Raw genomic sequence first — 17,545 nt, 5'->3', positions numbered from 1 at the left:
ACTTTTCTCTAACTGAGGAGCATCAACAACCATAAAGATTGTGATCTGTGTTTCAGCCAGTTTGCATTACTTCTTGCCACATAGGAATCAATATAAAAATAAACATAAGCTGTTGGTAACAAACTTTATTATTTAAAAAAAAAAACAGCACTTTCATCCCACACCTGAGACTTCTTCAGACTGGTATAACAAATGCACAAAACCATTCAGTATATGTGCATCAAATGATTAAATAAATGAGCTAAATTCCTCTTTTTTGATTGTTTATTCATGGTAATATTGCAGCATTCAAAAGACCTTACCAATAATATTCCCTAGAATTTAGGTAATATTTTACATCAATAATCATTGGAGTCACTTTGATGCAATCATTCTAAAACATAAAAAAAAAACAATTCTAAAATCTTGACACATAGCAGAATGTTTAAATAGAGTGCTCTTTTCATTGCCAGTGTTTATGGCATAACCTCACTTAAAAAGACTTTGGGGAACATTCAATAAACCCTACATGATCATTTTGACTATGTGTGTGTTGTGGCATGATTAGTACATGGCCACGGATAGTTTTAGATTCAGTAAACTCTGCATAGCGGCGTGCACTCATGAGCAAACAGGGAAACTTCCGTGGCATGCAAATTATATCATGAGTAGCTGAATTGTATTCTAATGAAGCAAATCAATATGGAGCAATCAAACAGTGGAGGCCTGGGGTGAAAAGCTCCACATGTAAAAAAAGATGACAATCAATATTCATGGTTACATTAAAAATGTAAAATCTCAAAATTTCAAAAGGAGGTTATTTATATACATGGTTACACTGAAGTTTAAGATCATTGTAGGTTTATAGTATTACATATGTACAGCAATCATTGCAAAGCATTTGAGTGTATAGAATGGCATGATACTTAGATTGATGTCATGAGTGACTACTAGGAGAAGAAAGGTGGTCGGTGAGAAAAAGGTGGTTAGTTAAGAAGAGAGTTCTTGGAAATTAGATGTAGAAGGGTTTAAGACATATTTGTAGAAAGGCTAGGATAATAGGATACAAAAGAGGAGGTAAAGACAAGGGATTTAATGGTTAGCATAGGGAGTTAGAAGCACAGCAATATAAAGTTGAGCATAGGAAGTTAGGTTAGATTTAGTGAATATTGTTCTAAAGGTTATTTAGAAGTAAATATAATTAGGGTGGGTTTAGGTTTAGAAGGTTTATTTCTAATTGCATCATTTACCTTCAAGAGTTACATGTATGTCGAGTTAGCCAGGGTCTAGACATGGACATAGCCAATGCTTGTTTAGGTGACTATTTAGGGATGTTTTGAATTGGGGTAAGGAGGCTATAGTGGTAAGATCTGGGGGAAGTGCGTTCCATTTCTTACCAGCTGAGTTGGAGAGTAGTGATTCTCCAGCTGAGTTGCTGGCTTTGGCGGATTGAACTTGCATCTTGTTAGATGAGCGGAGGGATGGTAGGTTGCAGTTTGGGGGAGGTGATAATATTTGCCAGAATGGGTGTATTTTTAGGTTGGTAGAGGATTTTATGAATAATTATGAGTTGGTTGTACTGGAGTTCTAGCCAGTCCAATGTTTGAAAATTTTGACAGTGATAGGTTCTGTAGGCTGTGGCTGTAGCGAATCTAGCTATATTGTTGTAGCAGCTAGCTAATTTGTTTAGGTTAGCTTTCCGTAGGTTTAGGAAAATGGGTGAGGCATAGAGAAGGGTTGAGAAAAGGTGTGTTTGAGCTATGGCTGTTCTGGCCAGTGGGGGTTAGGAATGGTTTAATCCTATATAAGGAGCCTATTTTTTTGTTAACTGTTTTGATGGCTTTGTGGATATAAGTGTCAAATGTAAGGTTATTATCTATTATTACCCCAAGAGGTTTTGTGGATGGTTCTGGAGAGATTATGGTGCCATTATTGGATGAAATTGTAATATTTGGTGATGAGGTTTTTCTGGTAGGGGAGAGAAGTAGAAGTTTGGTTTTGTTGGGATTCAATAGGAGACGGTGATTATTGAACCAGACCTCTACTTTGTTGAATGTGCTCTGGGATAGGGATTGTAGGTCTGAGGGGGTGGTGGCAGAACAGATTAGGGTAGAGTCATCTGCACACTGAATACAGGTTGCTTCTGGGATGATTTTGGGTAGGTCATTGATGAATATTAAGAAAAGGAGGGGGCCTAATATGGACCCTTGGGGAACACCAAGGGTGATTGGTAGTAGGGGGGATAGACTGTCTTTCCATAATACTGCTTGTTGTCTGCCCTGCAAGTAAGATTGGAACCAGATGATTACTAGGTTGTTTAGGTTGAATGATTTGAGTGTGTCTAGGAGTAAGTGGTGATTCACCATATCAAGTGCTTTAGATAGGTCAAGAAAGAGGGCAGATAAGAGTATGTTGTGATTACGGTTCTGATTTATTGTGTGAGAGAAGGAGAGAAGTGCTGTTGTGGTACTATGGGCAGGTCTGAATCCATGCTGAGATGAGGCTAGGAGATTGATCTGGATAAGGAGAGTTAGAATTTGCTTATGTATACATTTTTCCATTATTTTGGCTAAGAGAGATAGAATGGCTATAGGTCTATAGTTTGAGAGTTCTGTGGAGTTGCCCTCTTTGTGAAGTGGAATAATGTGGGAGATTTTCCAGATGGAAGGGAAATAGGATACGTGGAGAGTATGGTTAATTAAGATAGAGATAGGGTATGCTATTTCGTTTGTGGCCTTTTGTAGAAATTCAGCAGGGAGTAAGTCTGCTGCTAGGGTGGTGGGTTTGAGTTGCTTAAGTATGCATTTAATATAGTCTGTGGGGATTGGATCATATTTGAATGGGGGTACATTATCAAGTGGGGCTGAGGTGGTGTTTGTTGAGTTGGAAGGTAGGTTATTAGCTAGGGATTGAACTTCTTCTGTAAAGAAAGTATTGAAGGCCTCTGCTACAGTTTTAGGTGGTAGATGTAATGTAGATGAATGGGGTGGGGGTAGTGGATTTACCTGGATGGAGCAGTTTATTGAGGCCTGACCAGAATTTTTGTGGCTGATTTTGGTGCTTTTTCTGTAAGCTGAAAATGTAGGTTTGTTTATCTAGCTTAATGGATTTTTTAGCTTCGTTTCTCAATTGTTTGTATCTAATATGATCTTGACTGGATTTGGTGGATCTCCAGGAGGTCCATGTTGTGTCCCTAGCAGTTAGCTTTTGTTTAGTACCTTTGGTTAGCCATAAATCTATTTTGCTTTTGGTTCTGATATTTCTTTTGGGAGCATGCCTGTCTAAGATGGCTAGGAACTTAGTATTAAAGTGTGAGACTGCTTCATCTAGGGGAAGTAGCTTTAGGTTGGACCAATTGCATGATTTAATTTCGGCCTGGAAATTGGTGAGGTTAAAGTTTTTTGTGTTTCTAATGGTTTTAAGGATGATTTGTTGAGGCATGTCATTCCTCTTTCTTATTATATATGTTAGGAAGTGGTTGTTCATGTTCTCAGGTAGGGTGCCTGATTTTATATATATATATATATATATATATATATATATATATATATATATATAACTGAGGTTTGTTGTTTATAAGTATCCAATCTAGGGTGCTTTCTTTATTGTCGGGCTTATTAATTCTGGTGGGGGAAGCCATTTAAGTTAATATGGGTGGTTGGCGAGTTTGATGAACAGGTTTTCCAATAGATATTGAAGTCTCCTAGAATAATAGTTTCTTGGGGGTGTGTAGCAGATAGCCATTGGAGCATACTTTCTAAGGTCACTGTATTGTCACCTGGGGGAATGTAGATTCATGCTATGTTGACAGTTTTGTGTTTGTTAAGCTGGACCTTTATTAAGAATGTTTCTGAGGTGCTAGTTATTAGGCGTTGTGGGATGGTGATGGTAGGCACCTGTAGAGTTGATTTGTACATGATGGCTACTCAACCACTTTTCCTACCTTGCCGGTCAAGTCTTAAAATATTGTAGCTGGGGGGTATTATCTCATTGTCAGGGATGGTGAGTTTGAGCCAGGTTTTGGTAAGACATAATAGGTCAGTGGAGTGCAGGCCCATAAGGGCATGTATATAGTGAATCTTATTATTCATGCTTCTGATGTTTAGCTGACAGATTAGTAGTGAATTAGGGGCATTGTATTCGCTCCATAGATTTGTGACAGTTATATTTGTGGAGCTAGTGGTTTCTTGTAGGGTTGGGCCTGGGTTTGGATGGATATCCCCATCTGCTATGAGGGTTGGTTTAGACTTCCTTACTAATTTCTGGATTTTTAGTTGGAGAAGGTCATAGTACTTAGTCCTAGGTTTTATGTAGGTGGCTCTAAGGAAATGAAGAGGTGTTGGGCTAGTACAATTGGAGTACAGGTAGGGATGAAATGGTGTGAGATAATTGGGGTGGAAGCTAGCAGTGGTACTGGATGTGGGATATTGAGGGATAGGTAGGTAGTAGTATTCATAGGAGGTGAGGAGATAAAAAGTGACAAGTGGTGGCATGATGTACAAGATTGGTCTAGGTTTTGGATATATGATGGGAGTTAGTGGAGCCTTTGTGGAGTACATGCTGTAGGTATTTGGGAGTGTGAGTGGAAGGATGCAAGAGAGTGAGGTATGGTGGAGTGGTGGGTGGGGAGTGCGGGGTTGGGTGTAAAGTTAGAGTGTATTTGGTTGGTTAGTTGTGATGTGTGGGGCTTGAGGTAAGGAGGGGTGTAGTTTGGTAAGTCGAAATGTAGGTGTAGTGGGGGCAGGTGGGAAGTGGGAGCAGGGTAGGGGAGCGGAGTGAGCCTGCAGGGCAAACTGAGAGGGTAGAGCCAAGGAAGGTGAGTTTCAGGACAGGTATTTGTACAGAACTGACTGTAACATGTAACCCTACACACATTATGACATTATCAGATATGGTGGATGCCAGCAAATTAGATTAATGATAAGAACAATTCCTTTTTAAGTGCCATGACATAAATGCAGGTTTGAACCCCACCCCCAAATGAAGAATGTACTAGTAACTAAGGTAGACAGCTAAAAGTGTAATCACCATGAAACAGACTGTTCATACTGTCATGTAAGCATATGCAGTATGCATTTCATAGAATACAGTCAAATTGTATCAAAACCTGCATTGCTCTGTGCAGATATATATGGAAGTAATACCCTCCCTTGAGTGTACAACATTGGGCTCCCCTTCAGTTTCCCTGCCAACATAGTTACCAACCATGTAGTTTCAGGGTTGTCAGCATAGTGAAGATGTAAATGAGGAGAAAAACTCATTAGTATTGCTGAACCCAAAAACTTGTAACCATGTAAGGATATTCACTTCATGTAGGCACTTCCACAGTGTTTGTGTTCTATGCATGGGAACAATCAGTAATGACATCAGGGGGTGTGTCAGGTTGCATTTACAGAGGTGTACATGTGTGAAGTGTAAAAGTGCATGTATGCAGTGCACAATTCACAAGTTCTGTTTCATCCTCTTTATTGTCTGTTAAAATGTATTGTCTCTGTCCACTTTTTTTCCAATAAACATCTGTCCTCTTTAAGTTAAAATTTATTTTTTAATTGTTGTCATTGTTTGCATGATGCAGTGCTTAGCACAACCACAGGAAATGGAGGAAGGAATGGCAGGCTTCTCTCTCCTTATCATGTAACTATTCCTGTTGCAGCATGTGTATTTGTAGGATGAGAGTATAGAAGGTCCTGGGTTCTAGTACAGGGCTGCAACCTTTCCTTCACTTTTTGAGCTGCATGTTTGTTTCATATTCCTGGAATGGATAAAACTAATAACAAGATTACCTGTGTTTACCTTATTTCAGTGTCCGTGCACTCAGCAGTGCATTGGTGCACATCATACACTAATGAGCACCACTGGAGTTGATATATTCAGTAATGCAGCAGATGGTTTTCATAGGTGCTAATTACTGCATAAGCAGATGATTTGAGTACAGTGGATTTATTCAACAAGCTATAAAGCATCCATGTAGCCTACATTCTATTTTCCCTGAATACTTCAATATCACAGGAGAAGAGACAAGGAAATTGTAGGCCTGAAATAAAATTGTGTCAACTACTGCATTTGTAAGGTAAGTCCTGAACCTAGAATGTATAATATTGTGGCATATACTTGTATTTCTTAATGTGGAGCAGTAATGAAGTAAATAGTGGTGGACGTCTGCAGAAAGTACCTTAACATATGACAAAAGACACTTGTTTTACTTATATGTGTCCATTATATATTTTTTTTTATATTCTTTTCATTGGAGTAGTGCAGCAGTTAGCGTTGTTGCCTCCCAACAAAAGGTTCTCCAGTTCAATTATCGGCTGGAGCGCCATCTGTGTGGAGTCTGCATGTCCTCCCCATGGTCGAGTGAACTTTAAAAACATGCAAATAGGTATGTGCATGAGTGGGTGTGTCTTCTTTGAATGCTGGGCTCTGGGCTGGCAACTCAACGCCGTAAAAATCCACTGCCAAGTATAAGCAGACCGGTGATCCGCTGTTGCCACTCCTAAATGCGAAAAGCCAAAAGACATTATTATTCTTCTAATTTTTAAATTCCACTTTTTGACTGATGTGCCACATAGTGCAAACCGTGGAAATGGGGAATGGCTGTGTTCACCTGGTTGACACAAAGCATGGCAGACAACCTAGGAAGCAAAAAGCCAAAACTATAAATTGGACACATTTAATTAGCGCCGTTGGTCATTCTGAAAACCCAGCCTAGAGTACACATGGTGTTAGGTTCTAGTACAAAGTGTGCATCCTTTGTTTTACTGCAGTGACATTGCAGTTTACAGCAATGAAAAAGTCACACTTATTTTGTGGTGCCTGTGTAAAGTACTGAGTTCTGTAGTCTGTGCACTTAGATAGGTAGGTGTTCTGTTCTGACTGTAATCAAGTGTGTGTGTGTGTGTGTGTGTGTGTGTGTGTGTGTGTGTGTGTGTGTGTGTGTGTGTGTGTGTGTGTGTGTGTGTGTGTGTGTGTCTCTAGCTAGAAAAGCAAGTGTGCATCCTACAGTTACCATCCAATCCCATAAATTGACAGTATTTTGATACTTGCACCTGCCCACCCATCCATTTCAGGCAGGCCTCCCAGTTTCTTCTCTCCAACATGTACTGCTGATGTCATCCATTATAAGTTGACCTGCAGCTAGGTAAAAGGCAGACTTATGCCATGGTGCTTGCTTAGGGTATTGTGTTTTGTAGTCTGTTTACTTAGATAGGTATGGGTTCTGTTCTCACTGCAGTCAACTGTGTGTGTGTGTGTGTGTGTGTGTGTGTGTGTGTGTGTGTGTGTGTGTGTGTGTGTGTGTGTGTGTGTGTGTGTGTGTGTGTGTGTGTGTGTGTGTGTGTGGAGCCAAAAGAGCAAGTGTATATCCTGCAGTTATCACCCCAATCCCAAAAATTGACAGTATTTTGATACTTGCACAAGCCTACACATCCATTTCATGCAGCCCTCCCTATCTCTTGTCTCCCACATAACCTGCTGATATCATCTACTATAAGTTGACCTGCAGCCATGTCAAAAGCAGACTCATGCATGTGTGTGAACTTGTAGAAGGTATTGTAGCCTTTAATGACTGGAGGCTCTCTCTTGAACCATGTCTCTGTGACTGCACAGACATCTGCATCTTTCAAGGTAAGGAGTACTCCCAGTGAGTGCAGTTTCTGATTTAGACTCCTTGCATTAAGCAGCATATCTTTGAGTTTGTCTCTAGTGGATTTTGTTTTATGTTGGGAATATTGTTGTCATGATATTGCCTAAAAAAGTCACTATGGGGATGCAAGTACCTTTGCCAATAACTGAAAGCCAAGAGGCTACAGGTAAAGATCATCTCTGGCAAAGCACACAGTCTGTCAGCCATATCTTCCCAGGCTTACAGATACCAGATCTCACTGGAATGACACCAGAAGCTAAGCGAATTGTTGAAGTCAATCATTTTTTTTTTTTGTTATATTGAGCCATCATTCTGGGTGAGGGTTGAGTGCTGCTTAGGACTAGGGACATACCTGCCTGAGACACATAATCTGAGAGCTCAGCCATGTCTGTCTTTTTGTAGTCCAGTGAGGTACGTCTCATGTCATTTACTCCAATATGGGCTATGACAGAGTCATAACAGTACTTGTTGAGAGACTTGAGTGTGTGCATGATCTGATGGATCCTGGCACTTGACAGGCAGCTGACCATGACCTCCTCCTTGTCCAGTCTGGTGAGGGGGACATCTGTGTCTCTCACTATGGAGTCATCTATGTCAAAGACAGTTGGTTTTGAGGTGTATTGCCTTTGGGGCATATTACCTGAGACACTGTTGTGTGTATTATAATGTACTGTGGGTTCTGTTGGGTCGGCAATTTGTGCAGGTTTGCACTGGAGAGGTCTCTGATCTTTAGGTAGGTTTCTAGCAAGTACTTATGCGTATGTGGGTTTATGTGTTATGAGCTTATTATGTGTAAGAGGTGAAGTGCTGACAACTTGTTTGATCTGGTTTGTTGTTATGTGAGACAATTGATTCCAAATTTATAGTATAGATACAGCTTTCATGTGTTGCATTTGTTTGTTTTAGAAGTAACTGGTTGTCATTATACATGAGGCAATTGCTACATTACCTCAGGATGCTCATGTCAATCAGGCTGGCTGGAGAAATGGTGGGAAACTGTCCATCTATTATGGCAAGTATATACTGTAGTATCTAGTGGGGAGTGGGCTAGATGGACCAGGTTTTGCTGTAAGACTAACAAAAAGCAGCTATTCTATGGATGGCTAGGGGTAGAAAACTGTCAATGCTTTACAATGCACAAATGAGTTGCACACAGGGCAGCACTGCAATCTGTTAGCAGGTCTGGTAAATTGAGTGCAAACCCACCCAAACATGATGCTAAAATAAATGCTAAGTTAAACAATTTTAAAAACGTAAACAGAGGGAAAGTCCAAGAATGAGTCTTATTCCAGCAGTCCCCAACTCAGATGGGTCATTGGCTGCACACGTCTACAACAAGGGTGCAAGGGGCACTTCTTAATGAAAGATGCCTGGTTTTAGTGCTCAAATGATACCTAACAGTTTAGATTCGGCAAACCTAAATCTAGTCCATGCTATATATTACAGAAATACTAGAAATTCAAAGTGCAGAAATTCACTGCCACAACATCAACAGCAACAAAAAATAAAAACAGTTTAAATAAAGAAGCAATTCAGTAGAATACTCCCACAAGAATATAGACCACAACCCTTCCTAGTGTGAAATAACTGACCTGGAACCCAAGTGCTTAAACCAGAACTAAGACACTTAGAATAACAGACACAATAGGCCTTCAACCAGCAATTCCCAGCTTAGAATGGTGTATACTACAGTCTCCTGCCACAATAGTCTAGACCAGAAATCTTCCTAAAGTAAAATAACTGGTTTGGAACCCAAGTGCTTAAGCCAGAACAAAGACACTTAGACCAACAGGCACAATAATCTTTTAACCAGCAATTTCCAGCACAGAAGGGCAGAGGCTACCCTTTCCTACCACAAGAGCATAGACTACAAACCTTCTTAATGTCTGTTATGTCTTTCATTTTTGTAACATTGTGACAAGCCAATTCCAAATTTCATGGAGCTTATCTGTAAATGTTTAATTAGCTGTATGAAATATGTCCTTTTGTAACATGTGAAATGTTGCTTGCAATTATTGTGGAGCTTTTTCTCCCCAGACCTTCACTGAAAGCAGGCTCTTCTTGGCCCAGTGGACTTGCCCAGTCATCAAACTTAAATAAATAAATAAAATAAATAAATAAATGTAAAATGATGGTCCTGAAGCCCAAGTGCTTAAACCAAAACTAAGAAGCTTAGAAAACAGTTACAATGTAATCTGATACCAGACAGATTACAGTGACATGTTTTTTAATTTATCCATATACATCATGGCGCGGTTAGTAATCCCTGCTTTTTCTTGATGAAAAAGTCCTGTGATCTGTCCATTTGCTGCATTTTTCTGGTGAGGTTCAAGAAAAAGAGAGCATTATACTGTATTACTGTTCTGATAAGTGTGATTGCAGTGCTATCAATGTCTATATTATAAAGTCGGACGCTTACCTTATTGAATCCCTAAACGTTGACCCATCCTCATTGATCCAGGAAAACATTGATTGCCCAGAAGAGCGAAACCAGAAACATCAAATAATCATGTTTGGCCTTCTGCGGTATAGCTCCGTAAGGTAAGTATGTGATAGTTACGGACCTTAGGGTTAGGGTGCGGGTTAAGGTAAGGGCATAGATGGTAATTTATGTTAGATTTAGTGTAGGGTTTTGTTAAGTGTATGTGTGTGGATTATTTAGTTTGTTTGGGTTTAGCTTTTAAAGGTAAGTGTGTGATAGTTATGGACCTTAGGGTTAGGGTGTGGGTTAAGTGCATACATGGTGGTATATGTAAGATTTAGTGTAGGGTTAGAAGTAGGGTTATGTTTAGGGTTAGAAGTAGGATTTTGGTTAGTGTATGTGGTTTATTTAGTTTGTTTGTGTAGGTAGTATGTAGCGGGCGGTGGGGTGGGACAAGTATGACAGTTTGACTTTTTGAATTACACGGTTTAGGGCGTTCGGTGTTTATGGGGTTCGAAGAGGACAGGTCGACTTTTAGGGATTTGATAATGTAAGAGTTTGAGTTTATAATAGAGACCCTTGCTGTCATACATTCCTCAGCTCTGAATGTGATGGTCTGTTTTACGATGTGTGCCATACATATGTACTAGAAAATCATTAAAAAGAAAAGTTAGAAAGTAATGACACATTGCAGTTCCTGACTTCACAATCCTTATGAGAGAATACATTAGAAAGTACTGACATGATGATGCTATCTGTGAAGATAGGTGAAGGCTGCCAGTCTAGCCAAATAAAATTTTGTAGATAATTCTGTAATTTGTAAATATTAATATAAGCCACAGTCTTGCTCTCTTAAATAGGAAAAATTATGTTAAATGTGGAACTGCAAAAATGTAACAACAGTGCACTCTGCTGTAACAAAGCTGACAAGTCAATTCTTTGATGTCATAACTTGGAGCCGATATGTCTGGATGAAGGAATTCTGCCTATTGTTTTGAGGCCAGAGTTAATGTCTAGAATTTGCATGTATAGTTTATTTTATTGCTCTGGTTCCTGACCAGCTGCAAGATCAAAGGGGCTATTAACCTCTGAGAATCTTTAGCATGGGAACCACAAAGAAATTATGTAATCTGAAATGAATCAGTGGTACTGTGTTATCAATTTAAGGACAGAAAGAATGAGAGCATGACAGCATTTGTCTTGAGAACATCAGCTCACTAGCACTCTTCCCGTGTCATTATGTAAGTAGGATTTTAGAACTGTGTTTTCTCTTAGATATAGCTAGGGAATAGGAAGATTAGACTAGTTTGTTTTTCTGTGATGTCAGAACATTTCTATGGTATTATTTTAAGCATTTCTGTGTGATCTCTGAACACTTGACTAGCACTGTGTAGTAAGAAGTATTGTCTTGTGTTTTTAGTATTTATTATTAAATATTTTAAACCTTTCAACTGTGGCTGTTTTGTGTAGAGATAATTTAAGCTCTAAGAGTACATTGCATGTATATTGTGATATTGTCACTCCAGTGAGCTTTGCTGTTCAGTCACACTTACCATTTGGATAATAATATTGCACAGTAATAATCAGACACCCTTTAATAAGGGCCTTTGAGAAGCTGATAAATATTAGTGGGTGGTGGCAGCTGGTACTACCATATAGCCTGGACAGAAAGGGGACACAGCTGGAAAATCTGTGCCAGCCTTCCCCAGAAGTGTCTGTGTGGTTGTATATAACTCTTATCTCAAAGTGTATTTGTGTGTGTCAGCTACTTGGGCATGGATATGAAGCACTGGCTGGACAGAAAGGGTGCTGGAGGTTTTAGCTTGCCCACTAGGCTGAGATCTGGACCCTATAGCTGTGCCAGTGGGGACTCTGATTGGGGACCTGGAGAGAAAGGGAAAAAAACAGCTAGAGACTGACTATGATCTTAGGGGAAATTGTACTTTACTGTGTGTGTATTTATTATCCTTTCCCTATATGGAATCCTCTCACTGGTGTTTGTGGTGAGGATTGAGGCTCCTTGATTGCTGGGCCAGTGCATGGGCATCACACTATCCACTGTATAACTTGGCAAGGTGAATATAAGGGACAGGTGCAATTATCAGTTCAACAACACAATTCCAGATATACTAGGCACTAATGTAGCTATGCATTCTGTGAATCAAACACAAAGCTTTTGTATCCCTGCATCCAAAAGAAAGAAAAAAGGGATATGTTACAGTTATCATCACTTGCACAGGGTGTTGTCTGTGGGGGCAGGAGGTCTAGGTTGAAACAAAAGTTTGGTGAGTGTGTGTAAGTTAGAAAGGGAAGCAAGAAAGCTGAACCATGTAACTGTTGCATGTGTGTGACTGAGGGGTTCTCCATGTGACAGTGGTATGTGAGTGTCTGAGTGGACACAGCCAAGCTCAGTGCTAGCTTTACATCTTGGTATGTTGGACAGGTGTGAGCCATGCACTGTAGAGTTGGAAGTTCATTGGTGTTGCCCCAGATGAAGTAGAACTGGCTCTGCCAGGAGTTACACTGGCATCTCCGTGCCCAAAGTCAGATGCAGTGTTGTTATCTGAACATGAATGATGATTGCTGGATGTGCTCCCTTCATGGGAATGTCCAGGAACATGAATTTATGGCTGACCATGCCTGGGCGTGGACAGCATACTCACTGATGGACCAGTGGAAGTACTGCAACTGTGGGAGAGTGATCAGGCATGGCCACATTGGCTATCAGCAGATGTTTTGTCTGATCTATGCCCACAAGGATGCCATTTCCCACTTAACAGATGTTCAATCACAGACATTGCTCGTACCATGTCAGACATCCCACGGTCCATCATAGACACCCCTCATTCTAACATGTCGTTCATCTGATCCAGTGAATCGCCAACATGATGGAGGCAGTCACACATGACAGACTGTCCACATCTACAACACTGAGCATTTGTCTTGAGCACCTTTCTGAACATGCCTGTACCTCCACAATAAGCATACATTGAGTGACACAGGAAGAGACACTTGCAACCAGGTGGAAGAGGGAGAGCAGGCACCCTCTGAGCACCCTTGTGTGTTGGATCTCACCCACACTTTGGTCATGGCCAGACTTAATGGGCACTGAAGCTGTAGTAGCCACACTTCACTGATCAATTTCCTTGCCCTCCACCTGTCCAATATCTGTGGGCTCAGTGGACAGAGTAGGCATAGGCCTACTCACTGTGTCAGGGGAAAATGAAGGGGCTGGCTGGATGTCAACCTTTGTATCAGATTCAACCTCTGCCCCCTGACTGTGCCTTAGTTTCACCACCATCATCAGTGTCTGATGAGACACTGACATCAGGTGGCACAGGGCTCACAATCCCACTGTCATAATCACCTGTGATAAAAAGGGAGAACACAGGCATTCATTAATACCTGCACTACTATGGTGCAATATATGCTAAACAACTAGCAGTGCTGCCACTATTACAGAAAGTAGAGCAATACACACAACAGGTCTAAAATGACACATTATGATATTAATTTAAATGTATCTGCAGTACTGGCATACATTTATTTGACTTACCATCTGCAGGAGGCATATGCCACTGGATCCCTGATGATCCTAAGATTAGTTAGGCAAGAGGTAAGGGCAAATTTATCACATTTAACAGTAAGACGGGGGTACTACATGTAATGTTCTATATCTGCATTAACTGTATGTTCAACAAGAATGTGGCTGATGACTCCAAACTGAGTTTATCACTGAAGCAATCTTCAGTCCCCCCAAAATATAGACATGTGACACAGAAGTAACTTTTATTTCAATTGTTTTACTATACAATAGTATTCAGCTGGTCATATAGCAAAGCTTTCCTGGAAGCTTCTCCTGAGACTCAGAAGGAGTGGTACCCACATCATGGACATGTTGTGGTCTACTCTGCTGTGAGCTCTCTTGATGGAGGATATTTGCTAAGAACCCTTCATTGGGGGTGAGAGGTGGTTTTGTAGCAGGCCTTCCCTAACTATTCTTTGGTCTCAGGCAACAGCAGTTGCTCACTTCCGTGCAGATGTCAGTGGCCCTGTGTTCCACCTGTTCATATGACTGGTTGTGGCCACCCACAGAATTCATGTTGGTAACAATCTACTGTCATGCTCACAGCCTTTCTTGCATATTGGGCAGAACCCTTCTCCAGCAGAAATGCCCCATGTTGACAGAGAGCATCAATAATGATATTGTTCTCCACTTCACTGAAGGGGGATCATCAACTCACTGACATTTTGTGTCCTAAAAGACAACAGAATGGTAATACACATATGTATTATATAACTACAAAGTAACTATTTCCAGATAAAACACTAAAGGTAGGCAGTCAGTAGTACCCACTGTAAAAACATAAAAGTGTCTACAGGTGTGAAATACTAACAACAGTCAAAATGCAAACCAAGAAGAGTAGCAAGAGTAACATATCCTTGTATTTAAAATAGCAGTAATGCAACTGTGCTCCCCCAAATGAACAGTCCATTCTAGTTTGTCTCACAACAGTAACTTTTCTTTGCCCCCCCTCACAAAAGAACAGGCACATGTACAATTTTACTAAAATAATATCTTTGAAATGCTAAAAGTTCTTTCAAAGGACCTGTCCCTAAAACATTTGTACATATGTATCACAGCTTTCTATTTTCATGTATTGTCAATCTTGTGTACCTCTGAAATGGATTGACAAATATGGCCATGCCATCAGTACGGCTCTAAGTATTCCATACATATAATCATGAAAAAACTTTGCTTCACATTACTCATTAATATATTACAGCAGGTCTCCTTCTGTTTGTCAAAAACACAGTTTATTGAGAAACAGAAGGTCGAACCCACTTAAGCTAAAGTGCACATCGGAAGTGCACTTTCACGAAAGACGATTCGCAGAAGCACGTTACAGTGGGGATAAGGAAATATATCCTTTTCATCACTGTAGTGCAATCTCAGAGTTAGTATATTTAAGAAGGGAGGTGTGAGGGTGCAGGGGGGCTTTTCCCCTGCAAAACTGTGCCTACAGTAGTTTTTTTATTTCTTTTTTTCCCCGATTCGGTGAATTGGCTTTTGCAAAAGTGCACTTTTGATGTAGTGCACTTTCGCAGAAGTAGGGTTTTACTTTTCTTTTTTGAGATTGTGAAATTTTGATAAAGAAAAGAAAGTAGATCCATTACAGCATATGCATTATGTAAGTAACAACATAGGAGCATACCTCCTGGACTTAAATACTCCTCTGTAAAGATATAATTTGAATGATTTGCTTTTGTGAAGTCCTTTAAACGTAGCAAGTATCCTCACCATCAATCTGGCAAGCTACACATTTGTCTTTTTATAACGGAGCAGATTATTAATGAATTGCATCTGTCTTAGCCTGTGTTTCAGAGATGCTAATTACAGAGTAAGCAGCTGAACTGCATGCTAATCAACCAATCTGATGGAGATATTCAACAAGTTATAAAGCAACCATGTCGACTCCATGCTGGTTTTTCCTGTGGATTTCAAAGGTAGTGGAGTACAGACACAGAAAGTCTACACAGACAGATATAGGCCAATAGCCTAGTACCTACCTATGAACCTTTGAACCTATGTTAGGAGCTGCTGCTGCTTAACTCATTTGTATGTGCGACAGGCTGCAGCCAATGCTGCTGCTGCTGCTGCCAATAGTCCTAGACAGAGACAGAGAAGAGGTTTCAGGCCACATTTAGCTTATCACAACATACATGACATGGACATTGTAGAGTACTAGAGGGTGGACAGGACAGAATACAGTAACTCTGTGACCTCTGCCAGCTTCAACTCAGAGCCAGAGCCTTTAACTCCCCCTGTATTGGCTGTGTACTGGTTGTATTACAGTCAGACCTGAACTAACACTGTGGCAAATGCTGCATTTATAATATATATTGTATAATAATAAAATGGCATGCCCGGGTATTTCATCACTTGGTACAGTAAGCAAGTAAAAGCTGGGAGATTTGTACACAAATTAATGTAGCACGTGACAGCAGAAAGTTATTTGACTTATATGTGTCCATTAGCAGTAGTAGGCCTGAGGTGTCATAAATTCAGACATTCATACATCTACTAAGTACTGATGATGACAGCATGCCCTCAGTTTAGCACCATGCATTTGTAATGGGAAATCATAAGAGAGAGGAGTTAGAAAGTAATGAGATGCATTGAAGTTTCTGACTTCACAACCCTTACAAGATCAAGCAGGCAGGATGCAAAACAAGGAGTGTAACAAGAGCAACATATCCTTGTTTGGGCCATAAGCCTGGGTCCACCACCCTCAAAAGAACAGTGTACCCTTGCATGTGCTATAACAAGAACTCATACCCCCCCAACAAAACGAGCAATCTATGCTTGTCTGTGCCATCCAACCTTTCCTTCATTTGATAGCAACTGCATATCATAGTATCCCTAGTTAATATCTTCACAAATTTTAAGGTAAATGATATAGTACAGCTTACACACTGCATGTCTCTGAGTACTGGTGAGATAACTGATGAATGACCTAGAAACACAGAAAGGTAACACAGTGGTGTATATTTGCAATGAATAATTGTAATAGGTTGTGTGATCACTAAGTGCACTACATCCAAATATATTAAATACTATAACTCTACAAATAACAGGCTATGCTTTGATATCACTGTACATTCAGTTGTACTTGGATGTGTCAGGAATTACTTATTTGCTGCAAAACTGCTTGTGTGGCAAAAATGGATAAGGCACCATCCTGTTTTCTGAAGGTGCATTGAAGTGAGAGTTGGGATCCAGACCTATGCAGACATATCTCATGTGTACTAACATTTTCTACTGTGCGTGTGTGTGTCATACATTGATTTTCCTCATTTCAACACTTTCTCATTTATTTATTTATTTATTTATTTTGAGGGGGAGCAATGTTTTACTCGATGCACCACTTAGCACAAATGTGTTTGGCTGTTCTCATCTGGTTTGCTCGCAGAGCTGCAGGGGCACAAACTGGCCAGATATCCCACCAGGTAGCAGACAGAACCCAGACAGCCACAAACATAAACAAGATGCATTAAATTAAGACTGTTGGCAAACACGTTGCATGACAGTGTGCACCCCTGCCTGCCCTGTTTGTGCAATGGTAAGTGATGTGCAACACTTTCAAATATTGCAAAACCAAAAAGTGAACACTGTCAGTAAGCACAATACCTTCAATTGGTAGGAAAACACCTTTCTACATTGTACTTGATGTGTGTGGTAGATATGGCAGGCATTTGTGGAGAAGTTTTGAGATTCTGTGCTCAAAGATGGGGTGTCCAAGAGTCCAAAGTGTTTCTTGGACTCCTTGTGAATAAGCGTGGGCACAGGGTTTGGCAAAAGGACTATCGTGGGTTGGATTACAAGTCTGAGGCATGGAATAGTCTTGCCCAGGCTTTGACCAGTGCTACCGTTATCCCCCCCCCCCACTGGAGAACATTGTAGGAATCACTACAGAGACCTCCAGATGTGGAAGATGGAT

The sequence above is a fragment of the Protopterus annectens genome, chromosome 4.part0 (genome assembly GCF_019279795.1).
Source record: "Protopterus annectens isolate FY-2018-M chromosome 4.part0, PAN1.0, whole genome shotgun sequence".
NCBI classification, from domain to species: Eukaryota; Metazoa; Chordata; order Ceratodontiformes; family Protopteridae; genus Protopterus; species Protopterus annectens.
Note: the sequence above shows the minus strand (reverse complement) of the source record.